The sequence below is a fragment of the Macaca nemestrina genome, chromosome 10 (assembly GCF_043159975.1).
Source record: "Macaca nemestrina isolate mMacNem1 chromosome 10, mMacNem.hap1, whole genome shotgun sequence".
Lineage (NCBI taxonomy): Eukaryota > Metazoa > Chordata > Mammalia > Primates > Cercopithecidae > Macaca > Macaca nemestrina.
The window spans coordinates 116,415,196-116,429,262 of NC_092134.1; the positions used below are offsets into that span (position 1 = coordinate 116,415,196).

At 40.7% G+C, this 14,067-nt stretch overlaps 1 protein-coding gene and 1 long non-coding RNA gene across 5 annotated transcripts in view; one reads left to right on the plus strand and one right to left on the minus strand.

Annotated features, from left to right (window-relative positions):
• Positions 1-14,067, plus strand: part of LOC105492138 (lamin tail domain containing 1) — a 152,022-nt gene that overhangs the window by 43,670 nt on the left and 94,285 nt on the right. Inside the window, exon 1 of one of the 3 annotated variants that reach the window (XM_071072021.1) lies at positions 10,550-10,591. The exons of 1 other annotated variant lie outside the window; for it this stretch is intronic. The gene's annotated coding sequence lies outside the window, so the exon portion shown is untranslated. Of the gene's footprint in view, positions 1-10,549; positions 10,592-14,067 lie in introns of those variants that run through there. One more of the 3 variants, XM_071072018.1, reaches the window with a different exon arrangement.
• The window catches only part of LOC105492140 (uncharacterized), a 66,051-nt gene that overhangs the window by 27,084 nt on the left and 24,900 nt on the right, over positions 1-14,067 (minus strand). For both annotated transcript variants that reach the window (XR_011609283.1, XR_011609282.1), the window contains exon 4: positions 7,265-7,428. This is a non-coding gene — a long non-coding RNA (uncharacterized lncRNA). The remainder of the gene's footprint in view (positions 1-7,264; positions 7,429-14,067) is intronic.

The window sequence follows — 14,067 nt, forward strand, 5'->3', positions numbered from 1 at the left end:
TGTCTGCACAAAGTCCTGTGATGTAAACCATCTGTGGATCTCTCAGCCATGGATGCCAGCACCTGTTCTGGTGGAGGTGGCAGGAGAGGAAAATGTACTCTGTGAGGGTCCATGGCTTTGGTTGCTTAATGTACTATTTTTCTGCTGGTTGGCCTCATGCCAGGATTGGAGCTTTCAGTAGAGCATTAGCTATAGTAGTATGGCGGTAGGTGGGGCCCTAGAACCCCCAGGAGTATATGCCCTTTGTCTTCAGTTACCAGGGTGGGTAGGGAAGGACCATTAGGTGGGGGCAGGGTGAGGCGTGTCTGAGCTCTGACTCTCCTTGGGTGGGTCTTGCTGCAGCTGCTGTGGGGGGTGGGGGTGAGATTCTCAGGTTAATGGAGTTATGTTCCTAGGAGGATTATAACTGCCTTTACTGTGTCATGCAGGTTGTCATGGAAGTGGGAGAAAGCTGGCAGTAACAGGCCTCACTAAGCTCCCATGCAACCCAAAGGGCTGGTCTCACTCCCACTGTGGCCCCACCCCTACAATGGCACCAAGTCTGTTTTCAGGCAGTGGGCGAGCAGGGCTGAGAACTTGCCCCAGGCTACCCACTTTGCAGCTGCAAAACCAAGTAGGATGTTTGTTCTTCCCAGGCCTGTGGAGTCTGCACACTGGATTCATATCCTTCCCTGAGTTCTGGCCAGGAGACTTCTCAATCAGTTCAAACTGTTACAAAGTTCAGCTAGAGGTCTCCTTCTCCCTGTGGCCTTTTTCCAGTGCCTCTGACTGCCTTCCACAAGGACCCCTGTGAGGCAGGGCAGAAATGGTTGCCAGGGTACCCAGTGAGTCCACAGGGCTTTTCCCACTGCTTCCTCTACCCTTGTATTTTGCTTGGCTCTCTAAATTGATTCAACTTAAGGTAAGGTCAGAATTTTCTGCCATAATCTATACCTTCAGGTTTCCTAGTGGGAGTGTGTGTTCCAGGGTAAATGATCTCCCTTTGCCACTTCCACAGTTTGGGCACTCACAGTATTTGGGGTGTGTCCCGAGTCCTGCAGGAGCAATCTGCTTCCTTCAGAGGGTCTGTGGGCTCTCTCGGCTTTCCTAATGTATGTCTGCAGTCATTCTGGAGCAATAGTTCACGATGCGAGCCTCCACATGCTGCTCTGTCCATTCAAGTGGGAGCTGCAGTCTAGTTCTGTCTCCTGTCCACCATGATCCTCTCCTTCTGATATCATGTTTTTCTGGATGATGTTGATCCTTGCAGATATTCTTCAGTGTCTGGGCACTGAAGACTTAGGTGTTCTTTGTAATCTTCTCACTCTAGGCTTGTTTGTACCTGTCCTTCTTGGGAAGGCTTTCTAGATATTTAAGAGAACTTAGGTGTTATAACCTAAGCTGTATCTGCTTTAGGAGACACCACAAGCTCAATAGTTCTGAGGTTCTTGCAGACTCATAGAGGTACTACTTTAATGGCCTTGGACAAGATCTGGAAGAATTATCTGGATTACCAAGCAGATTATTGTTCTCTTCCCTCACTTTCTCCCAAATAAATAGAGTTTCTCTCTCTCTCTCTCTCTCTCTCTCTCTCTCTGTTCTGAGCCATTAGGAGCTGGGGGTGATATGACAGAAGCACCCCTGTGGCCACTATCACTAGGAGTGTGCTGGGTCACACCTGAAGCCAGTACACAGCTGGGTCTTGCCTAAGGCTTGCTGTAACCACTCCCTGGCTATGCCCTATATTTGCTAAAGGCCCCAGAGCTTTATAAAAGCAGGTGGTAAGTCCAGCCAGGCCTGTGTCCTTCCCTTCATGGTGACAAGTTTCCCCAGGCCCTGGGTATGTCCAGAGGTGCCATCCAGGAGCCAGGGACTAGAATCAAAAATCTTAGAAGTCTATCCAGTGTTTTGTTGTATCGTTCTGCAGCTGAGCTGGCACTCAAACCACAAGACACAGTCCTTCCGCCTCTTCCACCCCCTTTCCAAAAGCAGAGGAGCCTCACCCTGTGGCCACCACCACCACAGGCCCACATGGAGTACTGCTGTTAAAGCCCAAGGGCTCTTCAGCCACCTTGTGGTGAATGCTGCCTTCCAGTGCAGTGCTAGTGGTGCTAGACACAGGGGTGCTTATGTCATACCGCCCCCAGTTCCACGTGGCTCAGGACAGAGTGAGACACTCCATTCATTTGGGAAAAAGGAAGGGAAGAAAACAAGAATCTTTGCCTGGTAACCCCCTCTGGCCTAGGGCAGGTCCAGAAATGCCATCCAAGAGCCACGTCCTGAAATCTGGGACCCCAAGAGCCTGCTTGGTGCTCTACCCTGTTGTGACTGAGCTCTTACCTGGAGTACAAGACAAAGTCTCCTTTGCTCTTCCCTTCACTTTTCTCAAGTAGAAGGAGTCTCACTCTGTAGCCATTACAGCATGTGCTAAGTCTTACTGTAGCCAGCCAGTGTTAGAGTCTTACTCAAGGACCTCAACATAGTACCTGGGTATTGCTGCTGATTATTCAGGGCCCAAGGGCTCTTCAGTTAGCAAATGATGAATTTTTCCAGGGTTAGGTTCTTCCCTTCAATACAGCAGATTCTCTTCCGGTCCAGGGTCCTCCCTTTCCTAGAGCTAAGTCCCGGAAAGGGGGCCTCACAACTCTGACTGGTGCTCTATCCTGCTGTGGGCTGAGTTGCCTATCACAGCTCTATCCTGCTGTGACTGACATTCAAGATGCCAAAGTCTTCCATACTCTTCCCTCTCCTCTCCTCAAGCTGAGGCAAGGGGTCTCTTTTTAAGCCACAAGCTATGCAGCCTGGGGCTAAGGAAGGGGTGATGCCAACGCTTCCTTAGACACCTAGCTGGTGTCTCAGTAGGTCACATGACCCCCTAGTCCACTGGCTCTGGGCCCAGTCTAGCACTAGGACTCACCTAGGAGTGCAGTCTCTGTGGCCTAGACTGTCTTTCAAGTGTATTAAGGGCCTCAGAGTACTTTAGCCTGCAGTGGCAAGGTTTTTGGGAACTCAAGTTCGGACTGCTGAGATGGGAAATTCCTCTCTGGCTAGGGCTGCTTTAAATGCTCTCTCCATGGGTGGGCACCAATAGAGTTGGTCCTTTTTTTTCTGTTGTAATAAGGCAACACTGAGTTCAATGCCTCACAAATGCTGTGATCTGCTTCTCTCACGCACGCTGAAACACTCTCCTCACCACACTGCTGCTGCCAGGAAGTGGGGGATGGTTGGTGTCGGTGATGAAAGACTGTTTTTCCTAGCTTTTCAGTGCCTCTTTCAGCAATATCAACTTAGAAGCAAGCACTGTGTATAGTCACCTGATTTTTGGTTCTTATAGAGGTGCTTCTTTTGTGTATAGCATGTAGATAGTTGTTAAACTGGTGTCTTTGTAGGGGGCATGATTGGTGGAGACTTCTCTTCCACTGTCTTGCTCTGCCCCTTCTCTAGGATTGTAATTCCCACAAATGTGCCAGCTCCCTGTACCTAGTAAACGGGGTGAGACAGGTGGTGGCTACTTCAAGCTCAGTCTTGGTGGATAATTCTTTTTCTGCAAATGCAGATACTCACAGAGTAACTGGTTCTAAGAGATCTACACAATGAATAATTAAGTTGTACCATCTACACTCTCTTCAGCCTACTTTGTAGACAAGAAAGCATTTTTATAGTTATTCTGTGGAGAATATTTGTACAATGAAGATTTTAAATCTTATCATCCCTTCCTGGAAATTTGGCTGGTCTGGAGCATCAAAACAATAATCAAATTCCTAATTTTTAATGTAAAAAATATAAGATGAAATAGATAACATATTGAGAAAAGTATATGTAAAGTATGTGTAATTTTAAAACAAGTAAAATGAGCAAACTCATACCTACCACACAGCTTAAGAAACAAAACAAATACAGAATTAACTACGTCTTGAAGTTACCTGTGTCTCCCTCCATCCCCAATCCCAGCCCCTATAAAAGGCAATCTCAGCCATTATCCTGAATTTTCTATTTATCAATTCCTTGCTTTCCTTTGCAGTTTTACCCTGTTGTGTGTATCCCTAACGTGCATATATATGTGTACATATAATTTTGTAAGTTTTTAATTTTATGTAAAACATAATATTTTTTCCCAATGACTTTTCTTTAACATGTGTATGAGATTCATTCATGTAGGTGTGTGCAACTCTAATTAAGTTATTTCTGATTGTTATATACATAGACATTCTTTCTCCTATTGATGAACATTTGGGTTGTTTCCAGAACTTTGCTATAATAAATGATGTTGCTATGAACATCATTGTACATGTACCTTGGACAGTAATGGCTGGGTTATGGGTATCTATGTCTCCAGCTCTGTTAGATAATCCCTAGTTGTTTTCTAATTTGGGTTCTAGCAACGTAAGAGTTTCTGTTCCTCTACAGCCTTACTAAGACTTGATGTCATCTTATTGTGACTTTTAAAACATATTTTATGAGTATTAAATAGTACCCCATTGTGATTTTAATTTGAATTTCCCTGGCTACTAATAATGTTGAGCATGTTTCCTACATTTAATGCACATTGAGTTCTGATTTTTTTCCTATTTTCTTCTGAGTATTTGACTTTTACTTATTGATATATAGGCATTCCTCCCTTTTTAATTGTGAAATAATGTACAAAAATACATAAAACATCTATGTACAGTTTAATAAACAATTTAAAGGAAATATCTGTGTAAGGACAACCTAAGACAAGAAATAAATATTTCCAGGACCTTGGAAACCCCACATGTTTTGCTAATTCAGTCCCATCTTTTGCTCTAGAAGGAATCATTACCTTGATTTTTTTTTTGACAATCGCTTTTTTGATAGTTTTACTATGTATACATCCCTGAACAATATAGTTTAATGCGGTCCATTTTGAACTATATATTATTTTTATAATTTTGGTTTTTACTTCTTTACATCAATATTATACTTGTGAAACTTAGCATGATTTCATAACTCAAAGTGTCCAGAATTTGTGGTCCGTCTTATTTTAGCCCTACAGCTCAGCTTGGCCTATAACTCAGATTTACATGGGATTATCTGAGTTGAAATTTAAATAAACTTAAAACAAACTAATACTCATCTAATTCCACTTATGTCTTCCATTTTACTCCAATTTACAAATCTCTCCATGTTAATTCCAGATGAGTTGGGAGATTTGATTAAATTTCTAGTGAGTTGCTATGGTAGCAGATCTATTTTTGTTTTATTGCTACCTTATTCCTGAACATTTTCCATTTAGTATAATCAGTAATTAACTTTTATATACCCACACTTCACATTTACTATCTCTGAGCCATGGCCAGTTCTTTTATTTTCTTTTTTCCTTAATACCAGTAGCCTAACTATGTACCTTAGAAGAACTTCCGGTTCTTAGTATGAAACAACTAGATAAGTTATAAGTAAACAAATTTGCTGCCCAAGACCACGGTGCTTGGTAAATATTAATAATTAGAGCCCAAGGACATTGCCAATTATGTATAAGTGAGTTAATTTTTTAAAAAAATTTACTGATATTCACCTAGCTTTCTTGTTTCTGATCTTTCCTAAAATACCCTCTGAATTTAATTCATATTACTTCAGTTCAACAAACAATTATTGAGGGCCTAGGCAATATGCCCTCCCTTAACCATTAAAAAGGAAGAAAGAAGAAAAAAAAATAGTGATTTCTTCTTCAATGGATTCATAGTCGATATAGTTGGATGCCCTCTCCAAATCTCTTGTTGGGATGTAATCCCCAGTGTTGAAGGTGGGGCCCGTTGGGAGGTGACTGGATCATGGGGGGCAGATTTCTCACGAGTGGTTTAGCACCATCCCGTTGGTGCTGTCCTCACAAGAGTGAGTGAGTTATCATGAGATCTGGTTGTTTAAAAATGTGTGGCACCCTCCCACCTCTCTCTTGCTCCTGCTCTCGCCATATGATATGCCTGCTCCTGCTTCCCTTTCTGCTGTGAGCAAAAGCTCCCTGAGGCCTCCCTGGAAGCTGAGCAGATATTGGCACCATGCTTCTTGCACAGCTTGCAGAACAGTGAGTCAATTAGACGTCTTTTCCTTACAAATTACCCAGCCTCCAGTATTTCTTTATAGTAATAATAGAACGAACTGACACAGAAAATAGTACAGGAAGAAGACATATGTATAGACAACATAGGGTACAAGGGCAATAATAGAAGCAAGAACAGGTGAAAATCACATAGAGGCGAGAGAAATTCACTCTATTAGAGTTCTGTGTGTTAAGAAATGACATCACAGAAGAAGGAGCCATCCAAGATGGTTTTAAAAGATTGAATAGAAACTTTCCAGCCAAGAGAAACAGGATGGGCAAAAGCCAGAGCTTACAGTGGGTTAAGGGAACTACATGTGGTTCAATGCTGCTGGAGCTTTAATCACAAGGGGAAGCCTGAAGAGAGAGGAAGCCACAGGGAAGTCTTAAGTCAGGTCACAAAGGGCATGCTATGTGGTTTGTCAAGGAATTTGTGTTTTAGGAATATAACCTTCAAGATGTTGTGGAATTTAGATCACTAGCTGTACAGTCAGTGTTAGGATTGGCTTGACTGACAGTAACTCACTGCTTAAAAAAGCTAGTCCAGAGATCCAGTTCACCGTCATATGGGAGACTCAGTCCCTTCCTATATTGTTGCTTGCCATGTCAGTCCCAATCTAATGTCTAGGAGGGCAGTATCCACAGTCCATGCAGCAAGCTTAAGCAGGGACAGAGCAAAAGAGGGCAAAGCGTGCCTGCCAATGGTCTTTCCGAGAAGATCTTCAGAAAGTGCCACATGACTTTTCAACCTACCTCCCATTGGCCAGCACTTAGTCACATGGTCACACCCAAAGGCAAGGTAAACTGGGAGGAGAAAAAATGAAAGTGGAGGACAACTGGCACTTTTTGCTACTAAGAACTAAGACATTGGAAGCAAGGGAGACCAATAAAAAGACTACTGCAATATTTCAGTGGGAGATAACAAGGGCTGCATGAAGGCAGCGTTGGTGAGAATGGAAAGGGAAGCAGGACCTGAGAGCTGTTTAGGCAGCAGAGTGGTTCAGAGTTGGTGATCTAGTGGATGGGGTGATGGCTTTCGGTTTTTGGCTTGAGTAGCTGAGCAGGTAGAGGTATCACCATGGGGAATTTTCATCATAAAACAAATGGAAGAGAAAAAAATATTAAAACAAGAAAAAAAATCAAAATAGTACTTTTACGGTATAAAGTCTACTGCCTTTGACACTACCCTTCCCCTAGTGCTTTACCTCTAAAGGTTTAGATAATCCTTACCAGCAGAAAGGGAGACACCAACATCCAAATGACATAGAACACTGGGCCTTTTCCTTCTCCTCAAGACAGTGAGATGGGAAAACTGAATTCCAGACCTAATTGTCACCAACGGCACCAATGACTGAGGGCAAATGAGTTCATCCTCTGTGACTTAGTTTCTTCATCTGTAAAATATGAAAGTTGAACTAGCTAATGTTTGTGATCTCATTCAGTTATAGAATTCTTGGATTCACTAATCATACAAATCACCCATGCTAATCAACATCACAAAAAAATGAACCTTGTGTCACCCCAGCCATGCATAGCTCACCAATGAAAAAAAGATAATTGAGGCAATAACTTAAAGGTCAGGTAAAACACAGTTTCCTAATTAGACATCACATCTTTTCAGTTGGCTGTTGGAAACCTAGTTTACTGTGGTCTGTTGGTATTAAACTTTGGCAAATTTACAAAGTTTTTTATTAAAGTGAAGAGGGTTTTGCCAATTGCATTTCAAAATTAACTTTAAAAGGTTTTACCTGGGGGGGGGGGGGAAAGGATTACTTTTCCCATTATGTGCATAAGCCTACATGTGGTTGCTGAAAATATCTCCCTTGAGTTAAGAAGTTTTTTCCTTTTGGTTGGTCAAGTACATAATGTTCCACCTACTCCAAAGGATTAAAATGACCTGTTTCATCACAGAGTAAGGTAATCGCAGCGGCATGTGATTTTGGGCACAAAGAACACTTTGTAATTGCTAATTTCCTACATCTAAATTCAGCTGGAGGTTGCAGCCCAAGTCCATAGTATTTCACAAGTCTTAACAAGCAGAACCCAAGGCTGCTGCCAGGTTTTTTAGACTGCCAATGAAACTGGAAGAGCAGAGAGTTTGCTGAGGGTGAGTCTTTATGAAAAAATGTTCAAATTCAAGACCCTGAATGTCTTACAGACACATGAAAGAGTCCATGGGACACAACTGTCAGACTCAGGTGTTTATTTTGGCCCCAGGCTCTCTTCTCATCTCCTCTGTGCTTTCTGCCAACTGGCAGCGGTCCTCAAGGTCAGACCCTTTATTAAAAAAATCAGCAACTTAAATAAAAACCAGTAATGCTTTCAGCAAGTATCATCTGTTTTACTTGAGAGGTGTTTCAACTAGTATTTCTTTTGAGACAAAGAAAGTTCGAAAATATGATATAAATAAAATATTTTAGAACTCATATCTAGGGCCAAATTTGGATTTTTCAGCCAAAGAAAAATACTCCTTACTGAATAAGTATTAGACCTCAGTCTATGATGAAAATATACATTTTCCAGGTGGCCAAAAGAAAACAAATGCAAATAATACCATCATGATATAATCGACTTTGAAGCTACGATTTTATGTTCCTTAAGTCTCCAAATAAGTTTTAACCCTGTTGTATTTTAAAGGGAATCATTCTTTGCAGATGTCAAACCAGTTGTTAAAATGCGTTTCTTTACTATTTGGTAAAGCATTACATGTAGTCACGTTTGCAAGATGGGAAACTTGGAGTTCTGCAGTTCCGGACTAGAGCTGGTAACCTGGATTCTGCATACCTGATTAGGTCTATTATGTCCTCAAGCATATAAAATCTGTGCATTAGAAGTCAATTCTTGAAAGTCAAAACATCATATGGGACTTTTGCTGACCAAAAACCAAAGGTGTGTGTAGGAGCTGATGTGCCACAGCTTGAAGAGAACAGGTTCAGTGGTTACACTGAGCAGTGCTCAAGGCCAAGCTTGTCCCTTCTTAGTAAAACAACCTTGGGTCAACCAGTTAGCCTACCTCACAGTTAATTTTTGATTGTTTCAATTGTACTTTAAGTGAGAAAAATCGTAAATATATTGTATACATCATATATATTAATCACATATATTATTGATATATATAAATTGGCAGCTCAATTCCTCACGTTGCTCAGGTCTAAATCCCTGGAGTCATCTTGTCTTCTCTTTTCCTCTTACACTTCATATCTAAGCTGCCGGAAAATTCTGCCAGACTTGCTTTCAGACTATATCCAGAGTCCGAACACATCCCATCACTTCCATCAACACATTCTGGAGGCTGGTGCCATAGGCTCTCCCTGGATGATGGAAGCAGTCTCATCTTCTCTGGTCTCTCTGCTTCTTATTCTCTTAATTTCAACACAGAAGCCAAAGTAGTCCTTTAAAGACACAAGCCAGATCGTGACACTCGTTGACTCAAGGATCCTTGGCTTGTGATTTTCTTTCTCTCTCAGAGGAAAGTCAAAGTCCTCCCCCTGTACTGATAAGACCCTGAGGCTCTGGCCTCTCCATCGCTTCTGACTCATCTCTTATCACTACCTAAGCATGTCCCCATCACTCTCTTTGCTCCCTCTCCCAGCCTTGCTAGGCTCTTTGCCAGGTCCTGTCTCAGATCTCTGCACTTGTGGCTCCCTCTACCAGCAGAGGCTGGTGCATTAACCCAGGTACAAGATTACAAGGACAAAATATTAGAATTCAATCATTGAGATTCAAAATGATAAAGGAAAATCCAAGGCACATTTAAGAATGAGATACGATACCTCAAATAGGAGCAAGGGGACTAAAAAGGGTAAAATAAAATCTGTGTTCCTATATTTGCTAAAGATATTTTTGGCTGGGTGTGGTTGCCTGGGAGGCAGAAAGAATGAGGACTGGTTGAGCTCAGCAGTTCAAGACCCAACTGGGCAACATAGTGAGACCTTGGCTCTACTAAAAATTTTTTAAAAAAATTATCCAGGCATGGTGGCATGAACCTGTAGTCTCAGCTACTCAGAAAGCTGAGGCGGGAGGATCATTTGAGCCTTGGAGGTCAAGGTTGCAGTAAGCCATGATCATGCCACTGCACTCCAGCCTGGACAACAGAGTGAGACTTACTCTCTAATAAATAAATAAATAAAACTGTTTAAATAACTTATTATATATTATGTGACAACGGTTTTCAGATATAAGTTTGGTGTGCATTTCAAAGTTAGCATTGCAAGCTATCTCCTAACCCTAAAATTCTATAATTAATAGATACTATAAAAATGATTATGTAAGTCAAATATAAATGATTTTTCATATAACTCTGCTTATAGAATATTGAGTCTTATTTAAATACAAAATTTAGGTTGTCATATTTTTTTAAAAAATTTTCCAGATGTATGGTTTCATGAGAAGCCATCTGCAACTTCCAGAAACTTATTCAGAGCCCATGAAGTTTTAATGTTTCTGCACTTTGAGGTCTCCTATTGCATATTCCACTTTTCTCATGATCTAAGTGTTTTGTTTGGTTCTTTATAGGCTTCTGAGCAAGATCACCATTTGGAGACAGACTTATCTAAAGTGAGTTATAACTTTGTATGCAATTTACTGATTAGCAGGTATGAAAAATAACAGCTGACTTAATTTAATTATTACATCATAGGATGATAAGCTTGGAAGTCAGCGTTTCATAATATCCCCTGTCACGACTGTCCTCTGTTGACACAGATATATAGGCAGGGTTATTTGTGGCTGTAGAATATGTGAAGCAGACAGTACTTGGAAGTGAAGGGAAGAAACCACACCAAGATCTTGCCTGGAATTCTTCTTGTGTTCACTCTGGCATCCTAGTTAGATCTTGAAAATTCATATGGAGTTACCGTATAATCTTCCTCTTCCTCAGTGAAGAAACATTTCAGACCTGTTGGCTGTGGGGCCGATGAGACCAGGTTTTGTCCCTCCACATGGATGAGGATAAGATAGAAGTGGAGGAATAAAGGAAGTCAGGTGTAAATAAAAGTAAATATAGCCAAGTCCTGCATAATGATCTTTCGATCAATGACGGACTTCAAATATGACAGTGGTCCCATAACATTATATTACATTCTGACTGTAGTCTTTCTATGTTTAGATACACAAATACTTAGATTGTGTTACAGTTGCCTGCAGTATTCAGCACAGTAACATGCTATACAGGTTTGTAGCCTGGGGCAATAGCCTATCATATATAGACTGGCTGTGTGGTAGGCCATCCCATCTAGGTTTGCATAAGTACACTCTGTGGTGTTTGCACAACCAAAATCACCCAATGATGCATCTCTCAGAACTAGAACATACACCCATCATTAAGCAACACACAAGTGTTTATTTTCTCACTAGATTTAACTCTTCAAAATATCAATTATTTTTGTCAGTTTTATGTCAGAATTGGATACCTATGATAATAAAGTTTAATCAAAAGAGTAATGTATTTGAAACATAAGGGCTTCATTATTAAATTCTGTGATTTGGGGGTGCTCAACTTCTTGTCTCAGAATCACTTTTCCTAATCCTAATAGGTTCAAAGAGTCAGAGCAACAACATAACTATGATAACATTACCAATCTTGACAGCTGACTTGCCAACTACATTACCTTGTTGCTCATATTTTATCAGCAAAAGAGATGCCTTCATTGAAAATGAATCCAGATGTTTTAAACACAGATGCTTTGGAGATAAAATAACAGTAGCTCCTGTTTGACAAAGCACTGCCCAGGGCCTTTAGTTTATCCGTAGTACATAACCCTGGCCATGTGACCATTTCTCAGCAGCACAGTCAGCACTGACTCATAATAACAGACATGCAGTCCATTGTGATGTCTTATGTACACTGCTACAGGATGCTTCCAGGAAATATATGCCTTATCTGCCTTTTCTTCCTCTCTTTTGATTGGAGAGATTGCTGTTCAGAATAGAAAGCTTCTCTACTAACTTACATTAGTTCCAAGTAGGCTAAAAAGCTTACTGTTCATGGGGGATTATATGCCATGTCCTTAAACACATGGTCTTACTTGTTTTCATAACAACCCGGTAAGGGAAGTATCCATTTCTCCGTTTTGAAAAAGAAGAAATAGATCTCAGAGAGGTTAAATAGCTTACCAAAGTCTCATAGGTTTAAGAGATTGCTCTCGATTCAATTTCAGGTTTGTCTGATTTCCAAGTCCAGGCTTTTCCCACCCAGGTTCAAAGAAGAAAAGTCATGAAATTACCCAAACTAGAGGTTACTATATCTGACCTCTGAACTTACCAAATCCATAGTGTAGCTTCGATCATTAAACAGGTTGATGATAATTTTGGTACAGATCAGGCAAATTTCATAATTATTTAGATAAAAGTAATTCTGTTTTAGAAAGAATGACTATAAAGACTGATTGTCTACATTTTGTTCATTTTATAAAATATATAAGGGGCACAACTATATGAGGATATTATACCAGTCCCTGGAAATAGGATGAATAAAGCACAGCCCTTGCCCTTAATCTCATGCCATCATGGTAAAGATAGATTTGAAATAATGCCAGCAATCGGGGTGTTATTCATACTATTTCATACTTGTGCTGAACAAGTACCCACTAATCAGAATGGAGACTGGCTATATACAGCTAGTATGGATGGCCACAGTGCAAATGACTGCATATCAGCTTTGCCTTAAGAATGTAATCAGTACCAAAATAGAGATACATGAAAACATTGATGGAAAGGTGGATGGAAGCAGGGGCCACTGGGGGTCGTGAAAAACTACAAAATAGAGATGATGCCTGATCTGAACCTAGACAGATAAGTGGGAGTTTTCCACTGGACAAAAGAGGACATGGCATTCTAGGCAGAGGACACAACTAAATCAAACAAAGCCTGGGTGGCATAGGGAAGTGACTAGTAGCCTGCTGTGGTTAGATCACAGGGCTTGCTGAAAATAGTGGCAGATGATAATGAAATTTATCTTAGGCCCGATCATGAAGGGTCTTAGCAAATCTAATAAGTTTTTACTTTCTTCTCTGGGTATCAGAGAACCCAAACAATTACATCTATGCTTGAGATAATTTGGGGGGTACTATACAGAATGCACTAGCAGGGGAACACCAATCAGAGGCTCCTTGGGTAGTTCAGGAAAGATGCGATTGGAGTCTATACCGGTATTGTTGAAAAGAGAAGGGGATGGATGCAAGAGGCATTTGATAATATGCAATGGTTGGTTGAGTATATTGAGAGAGGGAAAGGAAGAATCCAGAATGAGCCCAAAGCTCCCGGTTTGAGCAATTCAGTTGAGATAGTGCAGGCAGATGGAGATAACATCTCCAGGATGTTTGGAAAGTGAGCAAGATAATAAGCTTGGTTTGGGGCATAGTGTGTCATACAGAACACCTAGACAGAGAAGTCAGAGCCAATTTGTAATATTATAGATGACTGATAGCACCTACCCTGTTTAATTAAATTAGTCGATGCCTTGTATAGTCATCTTTTGGTATCCATGGGGGGTTGGTTCCAGGACCTTCTGCAGATGCCAGAATCCTTAAATGCTAAAGTCCCTGATATAAAATGGTGTAATATTTGCATATAGCCTACACATACCACCTGTATACTTTAAAATATCTCTAGATTATTGTAACACCTAATGCAATGTAAATGCTATATATATAGCTGTTATACTGTGTTGTTTAGGGAATAATAGTAAGAAAAAAGTCTGTACATGTTCAGTACAGATGCAACCATTCATTTAAAAAATATGTATATTTTTGATCTGCTGTTGGGTGAATCCACAGATGCAAAATGCACAGAAATAGAGGACTGACTGTGTATATTTATACTTACTTGACAGATAACTCATAGCCTAAAAGGAGAAACTTGAAAACTAACATATGTAATTACTCCTCCTTTAGGAGAAGTTAGGTTGAAAATAACATGTATTAGGTTAGTGCTTTGTGTGAGCAAAATGCTATCTTTTTCCACCATGTTTTCACTTGTCTAAGAACAGAATCAGGATGCTGAACAGATCTTCCTAAATTAGATCAGCTTTATTT